Source organism: Pleurodeles waltl, chromosome 2_2 (genome assembly GCF_031143425.1).
Source record: "Pleurodeles waltl isolate 20211129_DDA chromosome 2_2, aPleWal1.hap1.20221129, whole genome shotgun sequence".
In the NCBI taxonomy this organism is placed as follows: Eukaryota; Metazoa; Chordata; class Amphibia; order Caudata; family Salamandridae; genus Pleurodeles; species Pleurodeles waltl.
Window position 1 is genome coordinate 339,632,715 of NC_090439.1, and position 12,384 is coordinate 339,645,098.

At 41.8% G+C, this 12,384-nt stretch overlaps 1 protein-coding gene across 2 annotated transcripts in view; it reads right to left on the reverse strand.

Annotated features, from left to right (window-relative positions):
• EPB41L3 (erythrocyte membrane protein band 4.1 like 3) overlaps nt 1–12,367 on the reverse strand; it is an 826,134-nt gene extending 813,767 nt beyond the window's left edge. Inside the window, exon 1 of one of the 2 annotated variants that reach the window (XM_069219822.1) lies at nt 12,091–12,367. The gene's annotated coding sequence lies outside the window, so the exon portion shown is untranslated. The remainder of the gene's footprint in view (nt 1–12,090) is intronic. The other variant, XM_069219821.1, reaches the window with a different exon arrangement.
• Between the last annotated feature and the right edge of the window lie 17 nt (nt 12,368–12,384).

Here is a 12,384-nt window from a genome sequence, read left to right on the forward strand (position 1 = left end):
TGTGCCCAGTTTAGAAATACATAGTGTTCCTTAATATCTATTTTTCACTATTTATATTTTACCATATGAATTGCTCTACAGCCGGTACACAATGAAAAACCATTGCAAGGTGCAGCTCAGTTAGTGGCTCCCTGTACCTCAAGTTCATTGAAAAACCACAAATCCTCTATATCTCTGCAACCAGAATGGTCTAGCAAATGTAATGGTATATAACTTTTGTAAATCGTACATCACGATGAGAAGTTACAAAAGAAAATGTTGTCATAACTGTTTTCTTATTTCAGCACTTAGAGCCTGACTTAGAGTTTGTCAGAGGGTTTACTCTGTCACAAACATGACGGATATCCTGTCCGTTGTATTACAAGTTCCATAGGCTAATAGGGAATTGTAATATGGCGGATTAGATATTCGTCATGTTTGTGATGGAGTAATCCCCTCTGCCAAACTTTAAATCAGACCCTTAGTTTCTCTGAAAAACCTTGAGGAATCTACAAAAATGTTGTCTTTCTGAATTCAGAATGTTTTCTAGTTTCAGAAATGTATAGCTTTATGGGATCCTCCGTGGGTTTCACACCTATTTCCATCACAAACTGGAAGGAGGTTGAAAGCACAAAAAAATAGGAAAAAATTAGCTATCTCCCAGTAAAATGCCAAAACGATGGTAAAAAATGTGGTTTTCTGAATCAAGACTGCCTGTTCCTGATAGCTGGGAAGATGGTGATTTTTGCACTGCAAACCTTTAGCTGATGCCATTTGCTGGAAAAAAACACTTTCATCTGCAGCACTTTTTTCCCATCTTCCCTCCCAAAAAACAAAATGTAGCTATATTTCGGCAAATTTCTCAGTCCCCTCCTGGGAAATCCACAAACCCTGTGTACCTTTAGAATCCACAGGATGTTTAAAAAAAAGGACGCAAACTTGGCGTGAATAGCTTACATGGACAAAAAGTTATGGAGTCCTAAGCGCGATCTACCCCAAATTACCAAATAAAGATTTAGCATGGAGGTGGGGGGAGAGTGGGGGTGGGTGGGAGGCCTAACAGCAAAAGGGTTAATCAGGATTAAAAATGCAAGTCAAGACTATTGACTTTGTCAATGCATATTGCTTTGTAATGCTATGAGGCAGAATGGTAAGAGGCCTTTCAAGGTTTTGGAAACTGGAGGGGGAATTTCAAACATTAGCTCCACCTCAGTGTCAACATCTATGCTTCCCAACATCAGTGATTTAGGATGGTGAAGAGAATCGTCACACGTTTCCATCTCACCTTATTGTTTGATGTGTGATGAAGTCTCCTCACCGGTAGACTGTATGAAGAGTGCCAACGTTCTGAGGCACATAGCAGTACCATGTGAGCTTGCCTACATTCAGAAGAACTTATATATAGGCTATTCAAAGAACCCTTACTTATTTATAAGTGTGTTTGAAAAAACGATGATGATCTGGCCTCTCCTTAGCGAGGAGCAGACATCCAAAGGGTAGGTATGAATTGTGTTAATTATAAAAGTGGTGGGTATAAAACAAATAGAACACTCAAATCCCCTCAGCTAAAAAAAACCACAAGGCATACCCCATATGCTGCAAAACTGTATTTCAGTATTTCTACATGGTTTTCTTTTATTTCCATAAACAAGAGAAATATCAGTGGCAAGCAGGCTTAATTCTATATGCCTACAGAAACAACCAAGTGAATGACAGACCAGAGAACTGGAAATAACCTTCCAAAGGAGGGGCTTCTTGGGGAGTGAACAGCTATCAAATCCAGCCTGACAAGAGAACTCAAAGCACCTCCCATGTTAGAAGGAAAGCACAGAGACTTTAAGGCCCAGATTTACAAACGGAAAGAGTTGAAGCAATGTAGGGCAGCAAGCAAAATTGCTCCACTGCGTGAACTGGAGAGAGCATAACTGTGCTATAACTACGAAGAAGTAGTGCAGGTCTGTACTGCGTTGCTGCACTTGTATCAGCCAAATGCCATAGCAGGCACCCCGGTATCATAGAGCACGGGTGCCTATGCTGTGGTCACCAAGGTAACGACCATGCGCCACCCATGGAACAGCCCCTTGCATTACTTTTGGTTAGAAACGGTTTATAACTATCAACCTGGACTTTGCCTGGGGTCTGCATTAAAAAAGTAACGTAAACCCGCGTCAAAATATTTGAAAATCTTGGGCTAAATCACTTTGAGTCTGTCACAGTTCTACCTCAATTGGCAACATACCCTGAGCCTGTTTTTCTTAAAGTAACACCTAGTCCTCCCATGTTAACTCCTCTTGAATACAAAAAAATAATTAAAAGAGGATTAGTAAAAGAAACAAAAAAGAACACCAGCAGCTTTGCCGTCCACATGGGTTAAACTACAAGACATCTGTTGAAAAACTGCTCTCAGCAAAAAAAAAAAAATAATTCGCTGACCTTGTGTGTGAGAAGCGTCCCCATTCCGCTGACGAGTTTGCAACACAGGCTGAGTCGTTAATTACTTTCCCCGAACCTATAAATGTTTAACGCCTCGCTTATCGTGCACAACTTGCCATAAAAGCTAATTTAGAAACTTTTGCCTTTGTAATTCGCCATGCCTCGTTTTCTCACTGCTAAACCCCCTGCGAGTCTGACTAAATACTCTGTAAAACAGCACAATTAGCCGCACAACTGCTCGCAAAGGCAGGCTCAAACAATACCACACCATCTCCAACTGACAACTAAAGACGCGGTCAAACCACGCACAACACAATCTGTACTGGTCTGATAACAGCACTACAATGGAAGGAAGTCGCCGCTGGTGTTAGAGAGCGTTATAGAGCAGACTTTTCAGCTTTTCAAACAAGGCAGCCTGATGTGGGACAATGAGAAAAAAACACGACTATTCATCGGGTACCGATGTCCATAGCAAATAAAAAAAATCAAGCACTGCAAAGCCAATAAGTCTGGTCTTGAATGCCAGTCTTTTGCCTTTTGTGCCAAAGCTCATTTCGTCATGTTTGTAAAACTTTATTGTTGAGCGAGCTGCTGTGCCCTCACCGTTATTAAAAATTGAAACAATTGTTAAAAGCAAAAACATTTTTTTGTTTCAAAAGCACACACTGTCATAGTAGTGGCTGGCACTGACTGGAACTGTGGTCCTTGAGAAAAGTCAAAGTGCCGTCACTCACAGTGAAGTTAGTCAATGGCTAAAGTGGGATGACCCATTACCTCACGCTGTATGCTGTAGGGGCAGAAGAAAATATGCGAAAGGCACAATGAAGAAGGATTGGCCAAAGGCACCTGTACGTAAGTATATTATTAAATATATATATATATGTATGTATATATATATATATATATATATATATATATATATATATATATATATATATATATACATATCACAGCGTCGACCCCCCCGCCCTGCCAGCAGCAGCAGCTGCTGCAAGCCTTTTACTACAAAACGATAATAAACTATGTTTATTATTGTTTTGTAGTAAAAGGGACAAGGCATTGGGGATGACAGCCACTCCCCTCAGTGTGCATGTATGTTTGGCTGCCCAAACACACATGAGCAGTAAGCTCTCTCCAGCCCGGCACTGTGCTGCATCACTGTGAGCAGCGTCAGGATTGGCCACAGGGCAGACTAGAAGCCTGTGCCTGCACTGCAAGACGAGCAGCAGCGCGGCGAGAAGTGGAGAGGAGGTAAGTTTTTTTTTTTGTTTTTTTTTTAAGTCAATCAAAATTCCACCCTATCCCCACACGATCCCACTCCCTGACTGAAACCAGTCAGCGGACCAGCCGTGCTGAAGTTCATTTAAGATTCAAGAGGAGTCACTCGTTTATCATCAAAAAATGTGGACGGATCCACTTTTTTAGGTTATTCTTCTATCAATGTATTTTTAGATGTTTTAGTATGGCTAATACTACTTCGGGACCCTAATCAAGAGGTTAGTTAGAGCAAACATTTGTTTCACTTTTTCATCTGTCTCTGACAGATTTTGTTTCCATTTATTGCTTCCTTTATTTTTCTCAATCTCTTTAGAAGTGTACTCTACCTATGACATCTACCCATGTTCCCATAAGGCTTGAATCTTGATTTCGTCTATGGTAACTTAATAACATTTTATTGTAGAGAAAATACCTTTTTTTAGAGTCATTTATCCTTTCTGCCACTTAGCTGGGTATTCCTTGTCACACCAAATGTCCTGTTTGACTACTTGTGTTAATCAGAAGCAATTTCCTGGAATGATAACTATTCTCAATTTACAAAGGGCAAACGTCAAGTCATTTCCCAACAGGACTGGAAGAAATTTGCTTGCCACAACAAAATACATGACCTCTAACCGTTTTATGGGTGGAATATTCAGCTGACAAGCTGGCCTTCTGCAGTCAGGTTTACTATTTTCCAAACTATCAAAAGGTATTTGAGCTGTAAATCTTGGAACAAACACAAATGTATCCACATGCAGGTGTAGGATACACTTCAAATTGAAACTTATATTTTTTTTTAGCTGAAACCGCCCTTTTCTTTGAAAAACCTTCCTTCTTTAGTTATATGATGGAATCAAAATGCTTTCAAACAGCTTCAATCTGGGAGTAAGGGGCCTACAATTCTTTCACTTTACGGTTTGATGATGGACCTTAAGAGAATGGTGACATGCGCACTATGGGACATAAATAACCTGCAATCTCTGAAACCAAATTTCAAAGGATGTACGTTCTCTTCCCACTAGTTGAAAATACAAAGGCTTGGTATATGTGTGTGTCTTAGCAGAGCTTTTGTTTCATGTTGAAGGGCTTTAAACCTGGTGTAAAGTCAGAGATGAGGGTGAACATATTACTACATTAATTTGATTATGAATGCTCATCTTTATTCATGCCCATTTACTTAGAATCCTTTAAAGTCCCATATTCAGGCACTGAACAACATCTGTTTAAAGAGTACAAATGTGCAAAGATTTAACATGCATACCACAGCATAAAACCTCATTAACATGGGTGTGTTGGACTGTTTCTAACAACAGGTCTACTAAACCATTTGATTCAAACCAATCCACTGTAAACTGCAGCTGAAGCAAGGCCTTTTCCATAATCATCTACACACCATACAACCAAAAGACAGTCTGTTAAAAGTTCAACCGGGGAGTAAAGTCACACTAGGTCACAATACCCAAGAAGACACCATCAAACAAAGAAGCATTCAGAAATGATAACTGATGGTTATTAGTGATTGTTAAAAGAGTTGGTTTATTTTCTCTTCACTTGATGTCCTCTTTAATGCTTTTCATCCCAGAAATTAGACAAAAACAGATATTAGGAAAAAGCATATTTTGTAAGTGTATGTCTGTATGAACCTACATTTGTAGTTTATAAGTGATATTACCACCTTAGTGTGAAAGCAAGTTTTTTGTTGGATTGTTAACAAGATGGTCACAATATATAGTCTTGGCCTCTGAAATTCCATAATGTCATTCACCTTGATCTCCATGTCCTGGTAAAACTGTCTGTAGATTAGCGCTAAAGAACATTACAAGATAGCTCAGGTCATGAAGCAGCCCTCAGCAACTCCGCAAAAAAGTAATGTCATTTGTTGCTAGGAATGTATTTGTGTGTACAATTAAAACAGCATCAAAGCTCATTACGCAACAGCTTGTGGAAGGATTGCTGCAAGAATATGTCTTAAGAATGGAAGGGATGCAGCACATCTGGTTAATGTAAATGATTTTCAGCAAATGCAGTGGCAAATGTGGTCTTATTCCAAGATTAACACAAAGGGCTAGAAGGTGGGTAGAGGAGTTAAGAACACAGGTGGGTAAGGCTAGATTTTATTCAGAGCAGAAGGATAACTAACAGATTCTGAATGATGTATGCGTGCAACTGGAGACCTAAGACTGTATACAGAGGGATAAATGATAAGGGCTTCTGTGATAGATGATTACTCTTTTACTGGAATCTCTAATCATCTCTAACCTTAAAGAGGGCAATACGGGAACACATTGTGTCAAACCATAACTGTAGTTTTTATGTAGTCCAATAGAAAAGACCAGTGTTAATCTGAAAAATATACACTGACGTATCTGGCTTCCAGAGAGGATGCTGACTTTATTCTGAGCCTCTGTTTGGGATCATGGATACCCAAACGTGGGTAGTGTGCAATGGTGCACACACACTCACACTCTCCCCCTCCCCTGCCGAGTGAAAACAATTGAGATGGGATGATGTCATCAGAAGAAGTTCATTACTGAACACAGTAATGAAAGACCTGATAGGCTAATGTCTAATACATTTATCGTTAACTTCTGTAAACTGAAAGCATTACACCAAAACAACAACAAAAATTAGCCAACAGTCACATTGTGAGAGGTCCAGAAAAGACTCGTTTAAGAGGGATCCACTAACCAGGTCACCAAACACTCCAGTTCCAATAACCTATGCAAGTGGAGACATTCAGCAAAACTACCACCAAAAGTCACTGCTACAAACTTGCAGTAGCCTAACCCAAATCAGCACTATCATCTTCTTTGTAACGGTGTGAGGCAGTGCCAAAAACCATACTTCACCCAAAGAAACTTTATGGATAGCACCTTAAAACAAATGACCAAAAATGTCATTGCAGATCCAGGTTTTCCAAGATGTTAATTCTGCTCTTGGCATCAAGATAGTACATCATGTAACCAGAGTTTCAACTCGCTGCCACATTTACAATTCAAGATGTGTGACAGAACATTTTGAGTATATGAAGCTCGAACAATTTGCTTACCTAGTTCAAAATGTATTGTCAAATTATATGCACGAAAGCAACCGGGATAATTTCTCATAAACTTTTATCTCAATGTCCCACGTATGATGTTGCTATTTTATCCATAAACAAGAGGCCATGTAAGGAACGTAATATTATTTGCAATAATTTGTGTAGTTATCTCCAGCTGACAGGAATCGCGGTTTCAAATGCACTACAAAATGTTATGCTAGAGCACTAAAAACTGAGCCAATATATAAGGGGCATTTGCATGGCTTTTTTAATAAGGAATGTGGTTGTCATGTTTTGCTTTCAATTTTAGCCTGTATACATTTGCACCATATTGTGTAGGGAGTCAAAGAATGATGCAAACTGATTTTATATGTTTTGCAGCTTAAAATAATAAAGGGGAGAATAGCTTTACTTCACGCTGTGAATGTCAATGATAAAAGTAATTCTGAGGTTAAATCTTCAAATTTGCAAGGGGCAGAATCTTTACGTGACATTATCCAACAGCAAAATATGTTTGCCCTATTCCTTGATACATAAGCAGGAAGAATAGTGCAAAAGGATTTTTTGCACCAGTGCAAAGCATTCTATGTTCTGGCCTAACTTGCCTATTTTCCTTTCTTTGGAAACATTTTTAAAAAATAAATCTATTATTAATTACATCCAAGTATATCAACACAGCATACAGCGTTTTCAAGTATTTGACAATATTGTTGTTACCAAAATGTAACTTTGTGACTTTGAGTCCCCTAAGAGGAACGCCTTACTTAAAAGTAAATAAACAAATAGAGTTATGTTCGCCTCAGTTCACCTACCTTTAAGCCAGTATTTGGTACCATAACACAAACCAAAATGGAGCACATTCATGTAATTACTGCTACTTCTGATTTCTACCAGTGATCATGAAAATAACTTCTTGTGTGCAGTTTCTTTCTAAAATAGCCTCCTTAGTAGAAGTGTATATGTGCACTTACTCACCCATGCACATTAGTTCCAGGAGTGGTGCAGATCCAAATGATGCAATCAACAGTATTTCCCCATTGGTTCGTCAAACAGGAAGAAAATAAAAACAGAAAAAAACACAAATCAGAAATAATACAATGACAGTACAATACAATAAATAGATAATGTGGGGCTGCTGTAACCTAATTGTACAGGAATATTAATTATATTTTCGCTTGCAGAGTAAACATCGAACATTCCGAAATTCAAAGGAATGCAAAGGAAAAAAATAGAGAAACACACAAGAGCAAATTTTGCAATCGATCTGCATTTTAATAGGCGCATCAAGTATTCTGGCGAGTGTGTGCACACACACCAAAAAGCAACAGAGTGTTTCAACAGTCCTGTTAGCCTTAAAAGACATCAAGGTGTTTTCCAGAAAACTGTTCAATTCCAACATCATGTATATGTTAATTCATTTTATCTAACATATTTCATTTGACTTAGAGACATGTGTTGATGCAAGGAAAAGGGTGAAGTTATAAAACTCTTACATAATGTTGCTGCTCTCAAAGATCATTTGAGCCACTGTAATATTTTGTTTTTTGTGTGCTCGACATAAGAGTTCAATATTACACAGTACACGACTTGGTGTGTACAGCTGCCTTATGGACCATATTGAGCAGTATATAAGCAACTTTCTTTTATATGTTAAGCCATATTAATGCATAAATGCAGGTGCACCAAGAGAGCTCTTTAGCTTGGGTCAAGAGGATGAATAGTTATTCCACTTGAATTTGGCCTCTTTCCTTAATGGAGCAACATAAATGTTCATGAGGCAGATGGCCTGTATTTTCTGATTTTGTGCTTCGAAGCAAAGGTAAGGAGGATCTGCGCACACGGAATGACCGACTTCAGGCACGTAAGACTCTGCTCATTCATCCTCTCTGTGCTTGGTGGAATAACATGAGGTGCACCCTGCATAAATGTGATCTCATCCATTTTCACAGCGTTCATCAAGCCTCTTTACTTAGTCTTGTCATGAAGTATAAGGAGCACATGTATAATCATAAATAAGATACTACTGATGAAAATTACTAAATGAAGAACACGGAAGAGGACAGCCGTATTAAGCCCTGAAGAAGTTGGGACGACACACCCCAGACGAAACTTGTGTTAGCTTGGCTGAAGTGACACCAATAAGAAGGAATAAAGAAGAAATACTGAAGCTGTTGGGACTGAGTTTATTATTATATCAATCATTTCTCATTGAAGACATGGGCTCAGATGTTATTTATATAAGGTTAACAATAATTTGCTTGTCAATTGTACAAGGTTTGTAACGGGAGAGCCCTTGCTGAGCACCGTCTGATGTAAATAAGATTTATCCTGAATAAGATCATATAGACTTTGGAAAGGTGAGCGCCATTTCTCCATCTTACCACCCCATCTTTGTTTAAATACACCATACCACCACATTTGCGATAGAATGTACCTGCAACGGATCAGCTTCCTTCTTATTTGGTAAAAGCACAGGAAGAAAGCGTCAACATAATCCCCGCTTCAAGTGAAACCCAAAGGTGAATTGATACTAGGAAGGATCAACAAACAACAATGAAAGTAAAGAACCAGTAGGGGTACTGCTGCCTGCAATGTCATAACTTTGCACTCATCTGTAATAGGTGTCTGTACTGTGTGTATCCTGGACCGAGTGTAAAGTGAGTTGACCTTGCAAGGCTTCCAACCTCATACAATAAGGTCACACAAATTCTTTACCTGTTGCCACAGCCATCTGACTACTCGACAACACAACCTCAGAATTGTGTGCAACTAGTTAAAAAAGCAAAGCTTTCGAGACTCAAACACAGAGATGCATGGAGATACATTGAGGAGTGTAGTGAGCCGCTCGAGCTCATCGTCACAGGTTGTGACGTCGGCACGCTACTGTTTTGGCCGGACGCGGCCGAACAGAGGCTGGACCGCTCGTGGTCAGTCTCGGAGTGTTCATAGCAGCGTAAGCCTCGTTGTTATATTAGTCTCTCAGAGTTAAGGCCCATGCGTCTTAGCCTCCCGAATCCCCTTTCCTCACCAGTTTACGTGAGTGGGTGTGCTTGGTTATGCATATTGATATCCACAAACATTGGTAGGTACCCAAAGGTGAGAACAAACACACTCGCACATGCACACAAACGAGCTGCTACCTCCCTCCTTGAAGTCAGAATAAAACGTATCCAGTTGTCTTTCATTTGTCACACTTTGTGCTCTGGCGATGTGCCCTGGGAGTGGCAACCGTGGGTAGCTTTCGGTGAGCTAATTAGACAGACACCTCCGATAACAATGATTTGCAAATGAAGGGCCAAAGACTTGAAACACGTTTTGATTCCTGACCATATAGGGCTAGACTGCACCACAAACCCACATTAACCCTAGAACCCGATAGTGGCACAGCTCAACAGTCCACGTTCTCTGGCTTATTAGTTGAGGGCAGTGTTACAAACTGTGTGAAACCTGCACATGGTTTCGGAGTTGCTGTGTGCAAGAGGCCCGGTGCAACAGCTCACGTTCAGATTCTGCAGGCAAATGATGTAAATGTATGCAAAACTTTACATCCCCATTCAAAGCACCTATGTCACCCACAAACACCTGCAGCACATCTTTGCCAGCCCACACCTATCTCAGAATCTGCTGATCGCTTCAACGTGTACGCTTGCACTCTGCACTCTATAATCAGTCATTGATAAACATGTACCACACCTCGTAATGAGGGAGGGGTGGTCACAAAGTTCCCATCGGCAAAAAACCCTTATCTGTCTGCTGTGCCAGCTAATGGTTTGTGCCCCTGCCCTCCCTCCGTGTGTCAGCCTAAAAGCAATGATGAAATTATCTCACACTGCAAAGCCCAAGGGCGCAGGCTTAATCGCTACAAAACACCCCGACAATCAATGGACCCATTAGCTGAGGCAGCCTTTTAGTCACTGGCCATTTAACAGTGAACAGCTGACCCCTCGCCTGAGACAACCCTCGTGGCGTAGGAGCAACCGACCTCATCCATTCAACAGGACAAGAACCCAAGCCAGGGCCACTTCACTTTATTGCATGTCAAAGGGGGGGGGGGGGGGCGTGGCGTAGGAGCAACATCCAAAACACACAACAATGACAAACACCGCGAAATCGGCTACGGGTAGCAGACTGAAAGCTGCCTTAAGGAGGCGGTGCAGCAGCACGGCGGGGGCTCGTGTGATACAAATGTAGACGCCCCCCCAACAGGCACACTTATGAAATCCGCCGCTAAACATAAAAGCCATGCTCGTCAGCAAAGTCTCTATAGAGGGATCGCCTAGTCTCCCGTCGCTGACACACTCTGGATTAATGACATTTGTGTCAGAAACAAGTGCTGACCGGCTGAAGGGAAAGGCACGAATCGCCGAGGAGCTCGAGCAGAGGGAGGAAGGAAGTGGATGTCCGAGTTTGTACCGGGAGACTGCAGCTTCAAACGCCGGGGTGAGGGTTGAACGGTGTATGGGGGTCGGGTTGGGGGCTTGGTGGGCTGGGGCAGTAGCGTAGCTTGGATACCATGGCCCCTGGTGCGAGCATGGATAACTGCTGCCGGGGTAGTAAAATACAGCAATCATCATGGTTCAATGGCCAACAGAGCTCGGGGCCCGGTTCAGTGCACCTGCTGCACCAATGGTAGCTACGTCCCTGGTGTACATGTGGGGGGAGGGGGGGAGGGGGAGGGCTGTGGAGGTTAAAGGAGCGCGGGTATTGTTCTCAGGCTGTAGGTGGAAGTTAAACATCAGCAACATAACCTTGGAAAACACGTACCAATCCCTTGCAGTGTGTTAAGGAATGGAGTTGAGCCCCCAGACCCACCAACGTACTACTGTATAACAGAATAAACAACACCACATACATACTGTAGACAACGTTGAGCAAAACATTTCAGAACCGATATCACTGCTAAACATATTACTACCAAGACGGCAACATTTTGCAACAGAAATGTGGCAAAACTGGTATACGAACACACTCTTTCTAACAGAACACGTGCTGATCAATGTAAACAAAACATATTTCAAAATTAACGCACTTTCCTTGCGTTTTCGAATTAAACTATTTTATTTGATATCGTGGGAGCTATCGCTTTCACCCCGCATAACACTAATAATTGAACAGGCTCGAAAAAGATTAAAACAGTGCCTTGCAGGTCAGAAACAGACCAGAAAAGGTCCATTGATCACCTGGGCGAAGACTGTAGCACTGGTACGAATGAACCGCCGACTACATACAGACAGCTCAGCGGCAGGTGCATTAACCGACTGAACTCGGGCACCACCAGCCCCTGATCCCTCCCCATGACCTCACTGTGCACACGTTGAGATTATGTAGTTGAAGCTAGCTAACCTCAAAAATAGCCCCAGCGGCAGAGTGGCACTAACCTCAGCCCCTGAGACTGCGATCCCTCTCACCGTCGGTGACCCTTTCCCCGTCCAGGATCGGGTGTCCGGTAAAGCGGTAGGTGATAGTCCAGGACGTTGCGTAGTATACTCTGCGGGGCTTGGGCGAGTTTACAAATCGGGGAGGTGGGGTGACAGGCTGTCAGAATGGAACTCAGCTTGCAGCCCGCACCAGCAGCACACACAGACCAGCCGCGCCGACCCGCAGAGCAGCGACAGCCGCTGACAGCCTTTCTGGGCAGATTCTCCCTCCCAGGCCGCCTGTGATTGGTCTCC